This window comes from Austrofundulus limnaeus, unplaced genomic scaffold (genome assembly GCF_001266775.1).
Source record: "Austrofundulus limnaeus strain Quisiro unplaced genomic scaffold, Austrofundulus_limnaeus-1.0 Scaffold59, whole genome shotgun sequence".
Classification (NCBI taxonomy): domain Eukaryota; kingdom Metazoa; phylum Chordata; class Actinopteri; order Cyprinodontiformes; family Rivulidae; genus Austrofundulus; species Austrofundulus limnaeus.
The window spans coordinates 118,716-128,641 of NW_013952461.1; the positions used below are offsets into that span (position 1 = coordinate 118,716).

Genomic DNA, 9,926 nt, shown 5'->3' on the forward strand with positions numbered 1-9,926 from the left:
ATATATATATAAGTGTGAGTGTGACATAAGTAGCTGTACATAAAAGATGCCTACTGAAATACACAAAATTTGATAGAATTCTGATGGAATTCTGTTAAATTCTGGAAAACCTTTCTTTTTAATTAGTTGATAAGTAACACCCTCTGTAAAGTGAATATTCAGGGTTCAAATACAAACACAACATGCAAAGACTTCGTTTTGAACCAGTTCTGTCTGAAGAGCATCGCTGACATTTTGCTGGTGATCTTGTAAACTGTGACATTTAACAATCATGGAGGAAGGGAACTGTTCCTTTGTGGTGGAATTGTTGCACATGTTATCTTTCACCATTTATAGTCCAAAAAAAAAATCTTGAGCGCCAGGTTTTAGGAATTATTTTTGCTTTGTCTTTCAGTAAAAGAAACAAAAAACAATTAATGTGCACCTTCAGAGTAATTATCTCCCTAGAAAAACAGGACAGGGGAAGGTTTAGCCAGCAGTGAGGGAGTTGTCAGATAAAGATGCTGCTTTGGTCTGCCTCCCTCTCTGAGCCCTCCAGGCTCTTCACCATCATAGGAAGAGACAATGATGAACTCAAGAAGCCTATTTATAGCCTGCGATGGCCAACACTAGCCCTCTGTCTCTACTCTGTGGACATCCGCCCAGCTTCGTTGTGGAGCATGTGTGCATGTGTTTCTCCTCATGATGGAGGGAGCAACGAGGGGGGTGAGGGTGGGGGGTGGGCTCAGGGAAACTCAGCTGAATAATCCAAAGGAAGAGGAGAAGATAGGACGCAAAGGAGGATTAGAGRCAACCAGGGTTCATCCATCAGTGAGCAGAAGAGTGGTTGGTGGAGTTTTATATGCAGGCATTGCAGCCTTTCTTATCGGGCACTCCTGGTCTGATTTGAAGGCAGGASTCCTCTGCTGATGGTTCTGTTTTGGCAACGTTTTGACTGAAGCTTCGCCAAGTCATCTGCTGAGGAGGAGGAGGAGCTGGAAGAGGTGAGAATAGGAGTTTCACACACTGGGAATAGGATGTGATGCTGTGCATTTGGCCCGCRTGTTTAATGTTCAGTCAACTGTGGCTAATGAGCATCATTTTAGATTTATGTCACATGTTATTTCTGCAGATGGAATGTCRTTTTATACAGAATGTCTTTTTTAATTTAACTGCAGTGATTTATAGGTAATAAGTATGCACTTAAAAAAAAACTTATTGCAACGTTGTGAAGACTGGAAAAATATTAAATAAAGTAAGAAATTGAGTATTATTCTCATGTTAATGGTTTGTGTGTTTTTAAATAAATAAAAATAAGAAATAAGCCACATTTTTTGCTAAAATGTCAACTACTGTGTGTGTTTGTTTACATATGGAAACAACCAAAGGGACTGAAAATAGATCCAACATTTAGTGTTTTACAAAAGCTGTGTGTTTGAATGCAGAGTTCTGTTTTTATGCTTCTTTGCAGCATTTCTTATATTTCCACTTAAAAGTCTTAAATGAGACATGTCTTTCTTTAAATTGCATCATCTGATATAATGTTGRAATTCCTTTCAGACTCTGCATAAAATGTGAAAAGTTAGTATATTTTCTAAAGCAAACAGTTTTGCCAAATGAAAACACACATTTTAGATTTGTGCAACAAAAGTGGCAAAGCATATCTTGTGCAAATATCTGACTTYCTAAATCCTAATAATTTTATGATAATACTTCAGGTAATTCAATAACAAATAGCCAAAATGGAGGGTAATATCGTGCAGCATTTCCACAACAATGAATTTGTCTGCAAAGATAAGCATTGAGATGCAGCTTATTGGAGGAAATGAGATAATTGCATGAAGGGCAGGGGGATTCTGGCAGGCTGTCAGAGGTGAACAGCCCCTTCCATGTGATGTTTACATGAATCCAGTGCACTGTCTGCTGCTCACAACGTGGCCAAAATGAATGATGAAGCGATGCAGTTCCATGAAGGAGTCAGCAGAGGTCACATCTGAACAGTAAGTGCGTTGTGCTGGAGTTCAGACACACCCTGTTTCCTGATTCCCTCTGGCTTTCTTTGCGTTTGTACTGCTGGCTGTAAGATGAGCTGATGCAAAAGGTGACGAGGCTTATTCATTAAAACAGAGCGCATCAGGGTGTGAAGTGCACGTTTCATAAACTGCGGGAGAACAGCGAAGGATCAGAACTTTGTAATCAGTTCAAGTCGTTTGTTCTGTGAGCACCTTCTGATTCTTTATCTTGACACCCTTAATTAGGCCGTGATGATGTTCAGCCCTGCTTCAGAGATCTCACAACGAAGGCAATTTGTATCTCAAGGTCAGATCAGCCGATGTTTAAACCGGTTCGTGGAACAATTTCAGATTATTGCAGGGGTTTTGTGTTCAGYCACACCATAAATTGGATGGTAATCCTCACCGATCGGCCTGAGTCAGCACATATAGAGCTCTAATTTTCAAATTGTCAGACTGTAATCCTTCCTCATAAACTTTAGTCATCCTGCTGAGCGATTTAACTTCAAGTTCGGGCAATTTCCTCACCAACATGCCACCCATTGGCCTCCATCTTCACACAAGTGTGAGTGTTGTTTCATTGCTTTTGGCGCTCTCTAAATTTGTTTCACCACACGTCCTTCCTAGTTTATAATCTCCTTTCGAAGTGACTCATTTTGCTGTGTTTACACCACAAAAGGGGGGTTTCTCACAGATTGTAAAAAGTGTGTGAATTCACTTAATCATTGCTCCTGTCAGTCTTTAACTCCTGATCTGACACCTTTAAACCTGCTTCAGCTTTGGCCCAGATTCTCACTGAGGGTCGTGCTGAGAGAAACCGTGCCCTGTAGGCAGCCAGCTACAAACATGCACTGACAATTCAAATTAGTCCAGTTCACTGGCTCTCGCTGTGACTCAGGACATTGAGCACCAGGCAGGAAAAAAAAAGATGCATGTGATTCTGACAGCCTGAAATGAGGCACAGAGCAGGAGACACTTTTCTTATGATGATTCCGTCAGATTTACAGTCCAGTTTTAGATCAGCACTTATTTTTTCTTCTTCAGGGAGACTTGACCTGGAACAGCTCYGGGTCCATTTGCGAAGCATGGAGAGCGTCTTCTGGTTAAGTAGTCTGATCCACAACTGCAGCACAGGAGCTGTCTAGAGTATTTGTTATGCAAGCAGGAAGAGTGCAGTCTCACTTTGATCCAGACATCGGACAGAGGCAAAGATGCTCCGGAGCTGGAAGCTGCAGTTTGATGCTCCGTTTGGTAAACTGCATCTCAGACAGCTGGACCGCACTTAAAGCAGCTTCTCTTCACAGGTTCTTTGAAAAAAAAAACTAATGGATGCTTTGACCTACCTTTGCTCCTAATTCCATCAGCCTCTCAGGTAAGTTGGAGTTTTTTTTACTAGGTTTTGAGAAGAGTCATGTTTGCCAATCAGTACATAATGATGACAGACGTTTATTAGATAAAATTGATTTTTTTTAGTTTATTCATTCATTTCATTAAAAAAAACAAAGCAAATTCAGTATACAAAAAATGCAAATGAAAAATAAAATGAAAGGTGGCAGAAGGAAGAAAAAAATCATATAATATCTGCACCTTTTTACGTCAAAAGAAATTCAAACAATAATAAAAAACAGAAAAAAAAATAAAAAACTAAAATCTTTATCAGACAGTTTTTAAGGATACATGTTATGCCATTTCATATTTCTTCAACAGACTGGATTTTACCATTCTCCTATACTTATACATTAATATCATACTCCTGAATATTCAACAATTTTATTCCTTGAAGTACATCGTTCCTTCAAACTAGTTTGGATTTTAGGTTTCACAAACACCTCTGTCCCTTTTAAATTGTTGTAACTTTGTCTCTTAACAAAATTCGATTGGGTGTTCAAAGGAAATATATTTTTATGAGCCTTATATATAATCTGCAAAATGCTGTAATCAACCAACTCATAGAATTTCAATGAATTCAACTGACAAAATAATGTATTTGATGGGTAATCATGTTTTTTTTKGTGATAATTCTTATAGCTCTTTTCTGCAAAATAAAAACAGGATTTGTAATTGTTTTACATGCTTTCCCCCAGACTTCAACACAGTAAACCAAATGTGGAACAATCATTACATTACACAACATATACAAAGCTTTATCGTTAAACAACTCCYTTACTTTATAAAGTAATGCAATAGATTTAGTTACTTTTATTCTTAAATAATTCACACGAGGTCTCCATTTTAAGTTTGATTTCATCTTTACTCTCGTGGGCCTGATGAATGTGTAAGTTAAACAAGACTAAAGAAATGTTCACACATGTGCAGCTTTCCTGATAACATTAGAGCAAATAGCTTGTCAATGTGATGCATCCGTAAATCACTGGGGCTTTGCACAAATTTTCGTTGCAGCAGTCAGACTAGATGAAATGATTTAAATGCTGTTGCTTCAACAAAYGGATGCACCTAAGACCGAATCAAGAATGTAAGAAAACAGCCGAACTAAATTAATCCTTGCATCAAGTCCATGTTTCAGATGGAGACGAGACACAAGCTGCTTGACTGATTCCTGATGCTGGATTGTTGCTGTCCTGCAGGAGATGTGGAGTCATGTGTTCTGTAATTGTCTGAGATAATCTCATTTATATCAGAGTGTGATACAGGAGCACATTGCATCAGACTCATCTTGCAGCGACTTAGTGCAGACAAACACAGTTTGACTGTATGCATCATTGTTGGGCTCTGTGAAGGCTGGTGATGATCTAATTATCTGTGTCTGTTTTTGACATGTGTTTGTCTGTTAGCACAACAACTGATTAACCAAAGGTAGATTTGTATGAAAAGACCTGAACGTAATCAGTGACTGTGCATCTGCAATGGCTTCAGAATCAACCATATTCAAGAGAGCTAAACAACCTTAGCAAACAAAGACATGGCAAGAACTCAGTTTTATGGATACTGAGCTAAAACTTGCGGTCGTTGCTAACACCATCGGTAGGCACCAGCCCGCTAAAGTGCAAATCCGCTAATTGCGGACCTAAATATTCCATTTGCACTTTAGTGGTCTTACTAATTTTTATAATTGATAAGCAGACTTGTGCTTTCTAAAATTAAAATGGAATACCACAATTAATTAATTTTCTACCAGTCATTATCTTGAACAGTGGAAGGTATAGCTGTTGATGAATCACAACGCACTTGATTGTCCAACAACACCCCTCCCAAATAAATACATTTATTGGAAAGGTATACATCCTTGCTGACTGTTGCTTTGGGTCACGGTTCAAATTTCCCACAATGATTTGTGTCTGCTTACGTAGCAGRAAGGCAATGTTTAGAGCTCCCTATCCCAGCAAAAACAGTTAATGTTTGTAAGCCTTACTAAAATGTTGTATTTTACTTTACAATCGGAGCACCTTTTTAAAAAAAATTCAAACTCTGGAGCTCAGTAGTTGACGTAATTGGTCGAAGCAATCGGCCAACAGGGTTGGAGACGCAGAAATGATTTAAAGATGTTATGCTGATGAAGACTGACATCTAGTGGTCAACTGGAGCAACTACRTGGAAAATTTTAAAATCCAAGCTCTTATTTTTGAAGCGACGATAGTTTCCTGTACTCCKTGCTTTCTTTTCCYGTCACAAATCAAATCTGTCATGTRCCCAGAATGCATCACTTCAGTTTTTCAATAAACASTTTTTAAATTACTTTATTGATGCTTCTTTAATGAAAAATCTACAACAAGCAAAAGAAAAAGGCAAAGAAGCAGCCGAATTAGCAATCCTCAACAACTTTTTAATTTTTACACCAGGAGCCAAAGTTCTGTTTCAGGAAAGCACATCCCCAGCAATCAGTGGTTGTAGAATTAAGCTGAAAAAGACAATCCTACTTTAAAACCTGCATATTAAAAATGACTGGTCAGAAGCACTTCTTCGAGAAATGCTGCTTTTGTTTGTTTATATTGAACACAATCCAAAAGCTAGTCATCAGGAAAGTTAGTGATTATCTAATGAAACCAGCAGGGCTTCCAGCAGTTTATAGATTTTCAGAGGAAGGAGAAAAGATCAAAGCAGAGTTGAAAGTAATGACAATAGATCTGGTTTCATTAGAYGGTCAGAAATAGCATGAAAACATGGCTTGTTTTGCTGTGTGTTCTGTTTCCCCCTATATGTTAAAAAAGTCACCAAGCTTGAACTGAACATTTTATCTTTAAATTAGCAGACTAATGAGTTTTGGTGAAATCTGATGAACCTGTCACATGTGGCCCATCTTGTGGTCATTTAGAATATACTGCGGTGCAGAAACACTTCACTCTACACAGAAAAAGTCCCAAAGTCCATACCCAAAAAAGCAGTCCCTAATGCACAGAATACAGACCATACAGTAATTCAATTCTTTGCTGACAGTCCATCCACGGCCAGGGGAATACCACTAATGGTGGGTGAAGTCATTGGCAGTGGAATAGATCTAACATGTGTGCAACTTGCTCCACTTTTGAACTGCACTAATTTCATTACCCTTTCGGATTACGGCTATGGTAACACAAATAGATCCCCGTGATCTGTGTTGTGAAAAAAAAAGATGCCAAAGGCACATTTTAGTTTCCTCTCTGCATCATGTGCCAAACCCTTTAAGACTCACTGGATTTGTGGATATTTTGCGTTCCCTTTCATCATTCTTTCAAAGAAGTAGCACTGTATGCTTTCTGGTAACACTGATTCAGTCCATCGTTGATTTCAAATGAAACATATCATCAAAAAAATAAATCTGGTAATCATGAAAGGCTCAAAGCCTTGATGTTTTAAAGGGCAATTTTCTGCTCTTCACAAATGCCACGTCTCCAAGTGTCCTCAACCCAGTTGTGTGTGTCAGCATGTGTGTGCTTGCGTCTGATTTGGAAAAGTCTGGTCCACAGACACGCTCCAGTGGTGGACATGTTCCACCTTGGCTAACCCAAAATGACTGTACTGACCGCAGAAAGCCCCATACATATTTTATATGTTCCACACAGAGATGTTATATAATTAGGATCAAAGCAAACCTTTTTTTTTAACAGATAAGGCAAGATAAGGCAAGTGGAGCAGGTGATTCTCGTGCAGAAACTGATTATGTGTTGTTTGATGCAGGGTCTGTAAAGACAGCCAGAGGCAAATACGTCAGACATGAACTTGTGGATAAAATGTTTGCTGTTTGTGGTTTACATCCTGGTTTCTAAAACAAAATAAAGAGGCTGCATTTACTTTCATTAGTGCTGCAGAACTAATGGGTAAAAAAGAGAGAGAAAGTCAATGCGGCTTTTCGTTGTAACAAAATTTTGCATTTGTCAAGCAGAGCTGTGTGATGGTAATTTTGTCAGCCAAATGTTAAACACATTTTAAATACACTGCAGAAAGAAATATGACTGTAAATTTATGACCCAAATAAAAAGTTAACTTTAAAAGTTGAGTTGTTATCTAAAATTTTTTGAAATGATCCTTTGAGTAGCTTCGGTGATGCAGAACTGAAAAGTACATTAGTGCAATATTTTTTGTCCTCTTGAGGAAAAAAAACATTTATGTTTGGTGATAAATGATTGGAAGCATTTATAAGAGTCTAGAACAATCCTGATCCTGGAGGGCCACTATCCTGCACGTTTTAGAGGTTTCTTTGCTTTAGCACCTGATTTGAATAAATGTGAGATTAACAGGCTTCTATTTAATAACTGGATCAGGTGTGTTGAAGCTGGGATACAAACATGCAGCATCGTGGCCCTCCATGTTTAGACTTTGCTGCACCGTGTAATTTATGTTTATATTTAGTTCACTTTTCCTCTCCAGCTTTGAATTTTTAAGATCCAGCAGAGACGACTGTCCACACTTTGAACGCCAGGTTATTTCTGCACAAGTTTCAGTTCACATCAGAAAACCGAGTCAGTTGCGTAACTAGCATTGCAGGCTGTTTTGAGGTCTCCTAAGGGATTTCACATCCTTTTTTCCTGCACCACTTAACAGCCTGTACTGATCCTTCAGGGGCCAAGTCTACTTTTGTTTTCAGGTTAGATCAAATAATTTATGTAGAACGAGCAAAAKAACTTATAATATCGGTGAAGGATGACCTCTCTGACACTGTTTTTATTTTGTACATAACCATGTATGTTAATACATTAKTTATTGGACAGCTAACAATTGTAGTTAGATGTTTTTATACATTAAAAATCAATTAAAAACTTGTATTGTGTCATTTAATTTTGGTTTAGCACTTTTTTATTTGTTAAGGTGAAAATTAAGTGTAACAATATCAGATTTTATTTAAAATTTTAATAAAACAAATAAAAAGAGAGAAAAAAATATATAAATACAACTACACCCCAATTTTTCTCAGCCCTTTGAGCAAACTGGTCTCCAATGCTTTGTGTCACATGTCCAGCACATCTGACTGAAACGATCAAATGACTTCCTCAGCAAGTCTTCAGAAGTCTGTTAACGACTTGTTAATTTAAACCAGGTGTGCCAAAGCAGAAGACATTTAATACATTCAGGCCAGAGGCCTGTGAAGACCAGGATTAAGAAAGAAACACTGGTAAATACAATTTCAGGCTTTTAAATTTCATTTTTTAACTGCATCTCATAATAAATTTAAAGGYTTTTTCTAAAATAAATAGCATATTTCTAGATGATTAAAACTGATTTCTTTTCAATGCATCCAAAAATGTATATTCTTAGAACTGCAACATAAACTGTTTCAGCCAGCAGTCACTGTATGACTGTAGCCAGTTGATAGCAACTCTGTCCTTTATTTGTTCTTTTGTCTTTTCAATGTGTGTTGTTAATCAACCTGAGTTCACTTCAGTCCATGTTTTCCCCAAAAGAATTCCTCTAAAACAAAGTTATAGCACAGTGTAAAATGTGGAAGCATAATGGGAATCTGGGACTTTCTATATATAAAAATGAGATCAGGGCGCCTGTAAAACTACTATGTGTTAATTCAGTGTTGAAATAAAATATTAATTCTAATATCATGAATAATCAATTATTCAGGGTTATATTTCAGTGCTGAGCTAAATGAGCTGAAATTGAGCTTCTGTGTCTGAAAAGTCAAAATTAGGTTTAGAAAATGACTGAACTTTGTGGTGAGCAGTCATTGAGTTGGTTAAATCCTAAATTAGGGCTAGCATCTTAAACTATTAATTGTCTGAAAGCACATTTCTAGATCTGACCTACTAATTTAACGGTTTCCTTCTCKTCTATTGAGTCAGACGCTCTGGGACAATTGCAGTTTTGAGATTTTTCCAGAGTAAAGTGATCCTGTGGGGACATGATGCTACTCTGTACAAGTAGCATTGCTTTAACCCGCAGGCCTGATTGTAGGTTTGCAGAAATGAGGCAGTTTTAACGCTGGCTTCGTGTTTTTTTTGTTTTTTATGACAAGTAACAAAAGRAGCTCCAACGTGACATTCAAGCTGCGACCGAAACATGAGCACCAAAAGGGAAAAGTTTGCTTGATGCCATCAAAGAAACACAGACTGTAATATGAGTTGCTGAGGGTCATAATAGGTGAGAGAAAGTGGAGTCAGAGCTTCGGGAGAGCTCAGGATGATGTGTGAGAATCTTTAGTTTCCATAGAGTGTTGTTGAGCATCAGTTCTGCCCCCAGCTTCCAGACAGCATGTGGGTCTAAATCTTATTAGCTGCATCCTGTTGYAGGTGTATCTGTCTAACAGCAGTGTCTCGCTAGGAAAGATTRCCTGGTGTTGGACCGGTGCTACCTCAGGTAAGACAGCATAAAAAAACACTTCAATTTGGCTGAAGTAAAGATTTTCACAAACTGTTTTTTTTTTTTTTTATAGAAATAGCACAGCAATTTGGTTTTGCAAATCAGTGTCTAAACTTGTATTCTTTAATGATGCAGTGCTAGTAAAAATCAGCCAGTGGTTGTTTTTAATGTAATGATCCACAACACACACACATACAT

General features: G+C 37.8%; 1 protein-coding gene across 1 annotated transcript in view; it reads left to right on the plus strand.

Moving 5' to 3' along the window:
- Positions 1 to 8,480: 8,480 nt before the first annotated feature.
- Positions 8,481 to 9,926, plus strand: part of LOC106518300 (neuron navigator 1) — a gene marked incomplete at its 3' end in the record, with an annotated part of 40,783 nt that continues 39,337 nt past the window's right edge. Inside the window, 1 exon segment of the mRNA XM_014009525.1 lies at positions 8,481 to 8,535.